The following is an 8,136-nucleotide window of genomic DNA, read 5'->3' on the forward strand; positions in this document are numbered from 1 at the left end:
TACGGGATGAACTGCAAATAACACAAATATCATAGAAGGATACAACACTATTACACAACGCATGTAGAGGACGTAGCACAGAAGCCAACGCTACGAGAGCGTAACACAGGGTACTATACGGTTAAAAAACGTTATAGTTACCGGTTGGGTTATTGCCGTTACCAGATTAGTCGCGCTAACTCGCTAGAAAAAAAATTAATATGCTGGGCAGACGCAACACAGGCCGACATCATGCACATTAAGGTCAATTCCAATGCCGCCAGCCCCATCAACCGCATCCAGGTCAACCCTGTTTCTGACTTGATTTAAAAAGTATTCTCGACAACTGCCATATCACGTTCCCCATGGGACAATAGACGAACAATATAACTCATAAACATATGGATGCAACACACCCCATAATTGATGTGGCTTTTATTGCTTGGGAACATTGTGAAAATGTTTCCGTGGTTCGTATAAAATATTGACCAACGACACCACGCTATGGTTAACACCGACGAGTATATACCTTGGAATAAAATAAGTACATCGATTTTACCTGTCAGTGAAAACACTAATGCCTGTAAATAGACCTGGAAGTCGGTGAAGAAAGCTCCAATGAAATAAATTCAGCACGATATAGTGACAATTAAATGGTCTTTAATATTTCCCGTAATCATCTACTTGATCACCTGAACAGACGCGTTAAGTAGGTAATTATTGCAGTCAATGGAGCCAAACGCACTACCGTTGCACATTTGAAGAGTGCCACAAAATAGAAAACTTTACAAGCAACGAGATCTGCCATATACCTTTGTCGATGTCTAATGGCTGCAACTATGTCGGAAGATCCTGAGAGCAAATACAAGCAACATGAGAAACATATATGATGAGATGAAGATGGAAATATACAGCCATTTTAAAATAGTTACAGGGTTGACCATACATGATTGTGACAAACAAGGGAAGCATTGGGTAAAACAAACGTCGAGATGTACTCCTTAGGAAAACACTATTAATGATACATCCCTCATTCCGTAAAAAGCATCACGTACTTACCGTCGATGAATTCAGCAAGGCCATATATACATTTGCAAGCGGAAAGTCTCCCGGAAAAGATCTCATACAACACCAGACACCGCCAAGTGTAAACACCTCCACGATATTTGCCTATGTTGGTACGAGATAAGCTAACATCAGTACTCTCTACAAAAACAAGGCGATAGGAGATATTGCAATACATATAGTGTCATCTCGTTGCTGAGCCACATAAGAAAGGAGTTTGCTTGATTTGATCTCACCAGACTTCAGAAACCTGCACATGGCATCTACCCGAGTCACAGTGCGCCTATAGGGTAGAAAGGTCCAACCGCGGTACGATTTTCTTATCCAGATAACTGCACAAAAAGGGAAAGGAAGAGAGAAGGAAACTCTACATAGTCCTCATTGACCTCACGAAGGCTTTCGACCTTGTTAGGAAATACAAATTGTTCACATTGCCCGGAAAGATCGGATGTCCCTCAAACTCCTTAGCATCATCTATTTGTTCCATGGAAACATACATGACACAGTTATGCTTGACGGCTAATCCTCAGAGGCTTCTGAGACACGAAGGGACGTATTCTGAGTGAATCCTAAATTCATACTAGATAAGACAGAACACTCAAGAACATCGCACGTCTCAGAGCCAAAAGCAAGATCCACAAATTTGACATCCGTGAACTACTCGTTGTTGCCGATGCGGCAGTGACATGCCACAACAGCAGCTCATCACTGAACCTCATTTACCAATTGTCTAATCTAAGTAAAAGGGTTTGGAACAGGAACAATCATGCTGAACATAATAAAATTACAAGCATACAAAGCCTGTATTATCAGAATCCTCCTCTATGGCAGCAAGTAATAACCGTTATAATCACACCAATACATAAGACTAAATAGCTTCTACATATGCTGGTTCGGACATATCCTTGGGATCTCTTGGAAGGACAGTGTGTATTGTACAGTGGTCACAGTGCTAAGATAACCTCGACGTAGGTCATGCATGTGCAACGGATGATAGAAGAATACCTAACCACATCATCCACAGTGAAATGTCCTCTGACAAACGGACGCCAGGTAGCCCATAATTGCCCTTCACAGATGTATGCAAGAGAGACATCTCTGTCTTGGACATCAATATGGACTAAAGAGAAGCACTTACAAATGACCGAATTTGGTTGAAGCATGGTTTAACCTAAAACTGAAAAGAAGCGAGAGAACAATTGAAATTTGCAGATCAGAAGAGAACCCACATAAGGAACAAGATTAAACAATACAATACACATCGATACATCAGCTTCATTTACGCCAGTCGCAAAAAAGATTGTCACTTCCGAGTGGGTCTCCTATGTCACAACAGACGCTACTAGTCAAATAACTTTACAGACTACTTCAAAGCGCAGATCCATAGTTTTCCAAAATTGAAGGATTCCGAAATATTAACTAATCCGTGATCTCATCCAATGAGTTAATTCGAGTATAGTCGAGACGGGATCCATATTCTTCAGATTCATTACATGTCAGATATACTTGTATATAAAGATAATGACACCAAACAGCTGGAAGTATGTTTATGATTTAAAAAATCGCGATTAATTCACTTTCTGATGGCAACAAGATTAGTATCCAGTATCAACATTAATAGTAAATTTATATAACCGCGGAAGGCATAGAAGAAGCGTTTGCGGCCAGGTTGATAATGACAAAGGAAATATTCAGAACAGGATTTAAGGGTCTCACGGTCGCTGTTTGGAACTTGCCAACTTATTTAAATCCGGGAACACTTTCAAACATTGTTTGCGGTTAATCCTGTCAAGATATGGAAAAAAATGATATCACATTTAAGACAACGAAATTTAGTTATTGCCGAAGAAATTTGAGACAAGATCACTTTAATCATGGAATAATGTTTACTCTCGTAAGCAAAGATACACAGTTTAAACTTATTAATGACAAAATCAATTGACAAATCTGGTACTCTATCGTAACAAAGACATGCGATGTAATATTTCTTTTATCGTAAACATGAAATAATTGAATGTCTCGCGTTTATGCATAACAACTCATATTTGTGTATTATCAGCGCGCACGTAATGGGATCCAAGTCGCGATCACAATAATGAAATATTTCATTGGGAAACCAGCATGAATACTTCGAGCACAGTCTCATACTAGACAATGCAATTGAAATGTCCCTCAGTCATGTCAATGTCATCTGTTATAATTTGCACGCTGACGACTATGCAAATAGCAAAAGCTTTATTGATTGCACGAAATACCGTCATAGTGTAAGAGAAATGAAGCAAAGTCGCAGTAGTCAAGCAGCACGAACTGTCATTTGATAGGCAGGATTGTGTTTTTTGGTGTCTTGTTCACGTGGTCAGAAAGGATAGTTATTTCTGTTTGTAGAGATGATGATATAAAAACACCAATGCAATCCAAAACGTTTGGAGACCATGGGAAGTAAGTTCTGCTTCTACTGATGCTCAGAACATGCTTTGCAGATGCTATTAAGATTACAGTCGGTGTGTACCATCAAACATTGCACGTTAATCAAGTGGTAAACGTAATTATCCCAGTTTCTTTTAGCCAGTTCAAATTAGAGTACATCTCACGCGCGCGTTTACCTGACAAAGTTGATACGAAGGAAGTTTTTAATTTTCAAAAGAAGCATTTACTGTTAAGTTAAATATAGGAAACGAGTCAAGAACAAAACGTAAATAAACCTAGGATGTATATTGCTTTACTATCTTTGCATTTACTAACGCAGATCTATCTTCATCAGGATTTAATGGGTTTAAGAGTGGTGAAAAAGATCAAATTTTCTTTGCTTGAGAATACCTAATAATTAGTTGGAGCATTATTAATGATGAGTAATATGTGGATTTAAAACTTTGTTATATCTGAATTAGCAATATGACTTTGAAATCTGAAGATTAGGATTATGCACAATAACGGTCGATTTGTTTACTGAACCGTTAGGAATTGTGGTCTTTATTATTGATTTTTATCGTCCATTATATATTAATATCAAACGCGTTGTCTACTCATTAGACATTATAAACTAATCTGACCCCCATCATTGCAGAGTAAAATAAAGACTTACATGCTCTATGGAAGTGAACAGTGTTCGTTTTAATGGGATTCAAGTAGGACAAATATATCTTCAACTAGTATGTAAAATAAAAAGAACCTGGCAGTTGTACGAAGACTCTTAGTTTTAGCACAATACAGGGGCTGCACAAGTAGTCATAACAGGAGCAATAGCTAATTGTCTTGCATATAAAACAATCGACTATCTGTTCCAATGATTTTATCCGAATGGAGATGAAGAAGTGTGAATAGAACATGTTGAATCTGAAGAATTACTGGGAAAGTTGACGAATTCAATTGACTTGTTAAATCAATTCCAGGTCTTGCGAGCCTTGGTTAAACTCGTTTCATAAATTCAATATTAAACCGTTACCTATTTGAGATGCTTTATATCTATGATGACAAAATGTTGCCTCTCTATTTCGATTATTTTAATGGCATTTATATAATGTGTTTCTGTACAGATGTATCCCCTGCCCATTTTATGTACACATGTACGGATCTATTAAATTCTTTCTCAGTCTGTCTTGTCCTTCATCGTCACCTATGTTATGTCAAATCGTTGTACGAATCGATTTAAACTATATGTGTGTTTACCTGTCTATTTGTGTTCTTGAGGAATTTAACACACTCGTAAAAGAAGGACTCATCTCTGTTTTCCACATTGACAATTAAAAGGTATCTGCTGTTATGTATGTATGTATGTATGTATGTATGTATGTATGTATGTATGTATGTATGTATGTATGAATGTATGTATGTATGTATGTATGTATGTATGTATGTATGTATGTATGTATGTATGTATGTATGTATGTATGTGTATTTGTGCTTGTGTATGCATGTATGTATGTATGTATATATGTAGGTATGTATGTATATATATGTATATATATATTATTTTTGTCTTCTTTTTTTTCTTTCTTTTTTTCAGAAATAAAATAGATAATTTGGATAGTTCGGAGTGGCGAAACCACCAGTTATAATACAAAATAATTTCAGCTGACGAACAAAATACTCCCTGCTTACTACTTTAAATGAAATTAAAAATAACACCACAAAATGTATATATGGCAGAACAGAGGATTGTCAATGTAATTGAGAGCTGTATTGCTGTATCAATGGAAATAAGTTCATACATGTTTACAATTAGTAACATGAAAATAACAAATTTAGGTCCTATCTATAATTCTTCAAATTGTGTATATGGTCCAACTAATGACAGCTTTCATACGAAAATGAATAGACTGTACAGTCTACATTGTTAGGATTTTCATACTGGAGAAACATCATATCGATGGCCTTTAAGGAAAATGTGTTTAATTAATGTGGGTTAACCTATAAAGATTTTGGATGTTTAAGAACATTGTAAGACTGCTACAATAGATGTCGCAGGAGTCAACCAACCAACACATCGGATAAAATAGGTTTATACTGTGAGTTTGGATGCAGTTGTTTCTTTCTTGCGGAAGAAGTTCTCGACTTTCTTGATCACTGCTTAATGATTCTTTAGCTTTTAACAGAGTTAATGATGAATATTTATTTGGGACAATTACTGCGAATTTTCACATGACATCGGAGTATATCGTCTTTTAGCTATGAATCGCAAAAATAATTTCATAGATTACTATGTTCGAAAGATGTTTAAGCTGAAATTATACTTATTTGATGTCATAAACACAGAAAAAAGGAAATACATATAAAAAGCACAGCTTAGTGTAACACCCTATTAGAGATGTAAGGAATGGTTCACTTAATGCCAAACTCGGTTGCAATCAAATCGATAACAAATCGACAGTAAGAAGATAATGCAATAAATGTCCACCGAAATCCATAACTGTTTCATAGATAAATAATTCTTACAAATATGTTACATTTATGTACTAGTTGTTTAGAGCAAGGTCAAAACAGATATGGTTGAAATTAAACAAAATTTGGGATACTGAAATGCAAAGTTTGAGCCGATTTTCCTGAGAGAAAATATTTTTTAAGATTTGCGGATATGGTGTCTTATTCAGATAGTGAATCATAGCTTCGAAAACAAATACCCGTACCTTGGCAGAGGAAATTATCATTTTTGGTGATGAAATTGTATTTTAAGCTATAAGTGTATTATACGAGAAACTTCACATTTTTATATTCTTTACATATTTTAAAAAAATTATGTTTATTGCTGATTCCCATTTAGTTGACGACTACCAACTATGCTGCTCATCATATAAACTGATATGGAAGAAGTGAAGGTACTCAACAAAGAGACATTCGAGTAGTTTGGAACTGTGAAAAAGTCAGCTGAAGAGCATAACGTAAGATTATTATCTTTTTCCTGTACCAGATTTTAAAATTGAAGATAATCGTTTTTATTTTATTTATTACATCTTTATAATAAGATGCGTCATCAATCTTTGCCAAAGCACAATGATCAAGCAATATAAAGTATAGAAAATCCTGCCAAATGTAAGCAGTAAAATATACATTTTGGATATTAAGAAATGTAGAGTGTATGTAACACTCATATGAATATATTCCAATCTTTCCTCCGTCAAAAGACAACACATATTTTAAAACACTTATGTCACATGAAACAAAAGTTATATTTGAGGTCTAATTACCATTTACACATGCGAAAGTTCTCAAACCTGTATCTGATCCACATGTGTCATTAACCCAGTCATCCGAGGTAGATGTTATATATCTTTTCCATACTGATTTATCTCCCTTACGACTTTTTAAACCAAGATACATGTCATCATCTTTTAATTTATTCAACAATGATAGAAAGTCTATAAGACTGTCAAATTTGATAAATTCTGTCTCTTTCCTCGTACGAGCATTAAACTCATCCACAATTAGTGTTGCATAGACAGCATACTTGTCCTTCAAGTAAGATATTTTATTTACTACACTTTAGTATGCCTGCCTTAGATGATATAACTAACCATACAACGATTTTTAAATCCTTGTATTTTATGAATATAATTAAATGCTTGATTCTGATGACTTTGCTTTTACGATATTAAATTTGAACAAACATTTTTTAAGAAAAATAATCTGTAGTTTTAGGTCCGTATTTTAACAAAGCCAGCCCTATCAAAAGTTTCAAAATATTGAATAAAGTTAGATATATTTTCTCCTGAATGATGTCCATCTACCCAGGTAGTTCCCATATTAAGCAGCACAATTTAAAACAAAATTCTTATGATAATCTTTTAGTAGGCAAGCGTCAGAGTGTTCGACTTTTAAAAGATAAAGTACTACTACTACTACTACTACTACTACTACTACCACTCCTACTGCTTCGGCCACTATTACTACTACTAGGATGATGGTGTAACTGCAGAAATATATACACAGCTTAATGAAGAAGAAAGTGATAAAAAACAGCACATATCAAACGTTTTATTACTAATAAATGGTGTCCTTATTAAGCACAAACACACACAAAGACACACTCACACACTCACACACAAAGTTCAACTTTCTGTCTTACATTTACCAATCCACTCACATACAATTTGAAACTACCTGACCATATGCGAAGGAACCGTTTGTGAAAACTTATGTTTACACAATACCATACAATGAAGCAATAATGAAATACACATTAGGAACGTTAATATAGATGATATATCTCTTTTAAATTGATTGATGATCGGAGCAATAGGACTAAAAAATACAGTCGTTCTACTCACTCGCTCATTTACTATCTTGCTAACTTTCAACTGGAAATCAGTATAACCCTATAAACTGGGATTCAATTATCGATCACTGCGTGTATCCATAAAACAGTGGGATGAACTAATAATATTTCAGACATTATATTAGCTGTATTTTAAACTGATAAATCATTCACTAATCTAACAAAATTATGCTTGCATTGGAAGTGGGTTGGTTAGAAATAAGTGAAAATTGACTACTTAAAGAAAGTTTCAATTCAGCAATAAATATACAAAGTCCTCATTAAATGTTACTTCATTTATTCTTTGTTTAATATACATATCACACAGCAAGGTATGTAAACCG

The sequence above is a fragment of the Sinohyriopsis cumingii genome, chromosome 6 (assembly GCF_028554795.1).
Source record: "Sinohyriopsis cumingii isolate HCF-2022 chromosome 6, ASM2855479v2, whole genome shotgun sequence".
Taxonomy (NCBI): domain Eukaryota; kingdom Metazoa; phylum Mollusca; class Bivalvia; order Unionida; family Unionidae; genus Sinohyriopsis; species Sinohyriopsis cumingii.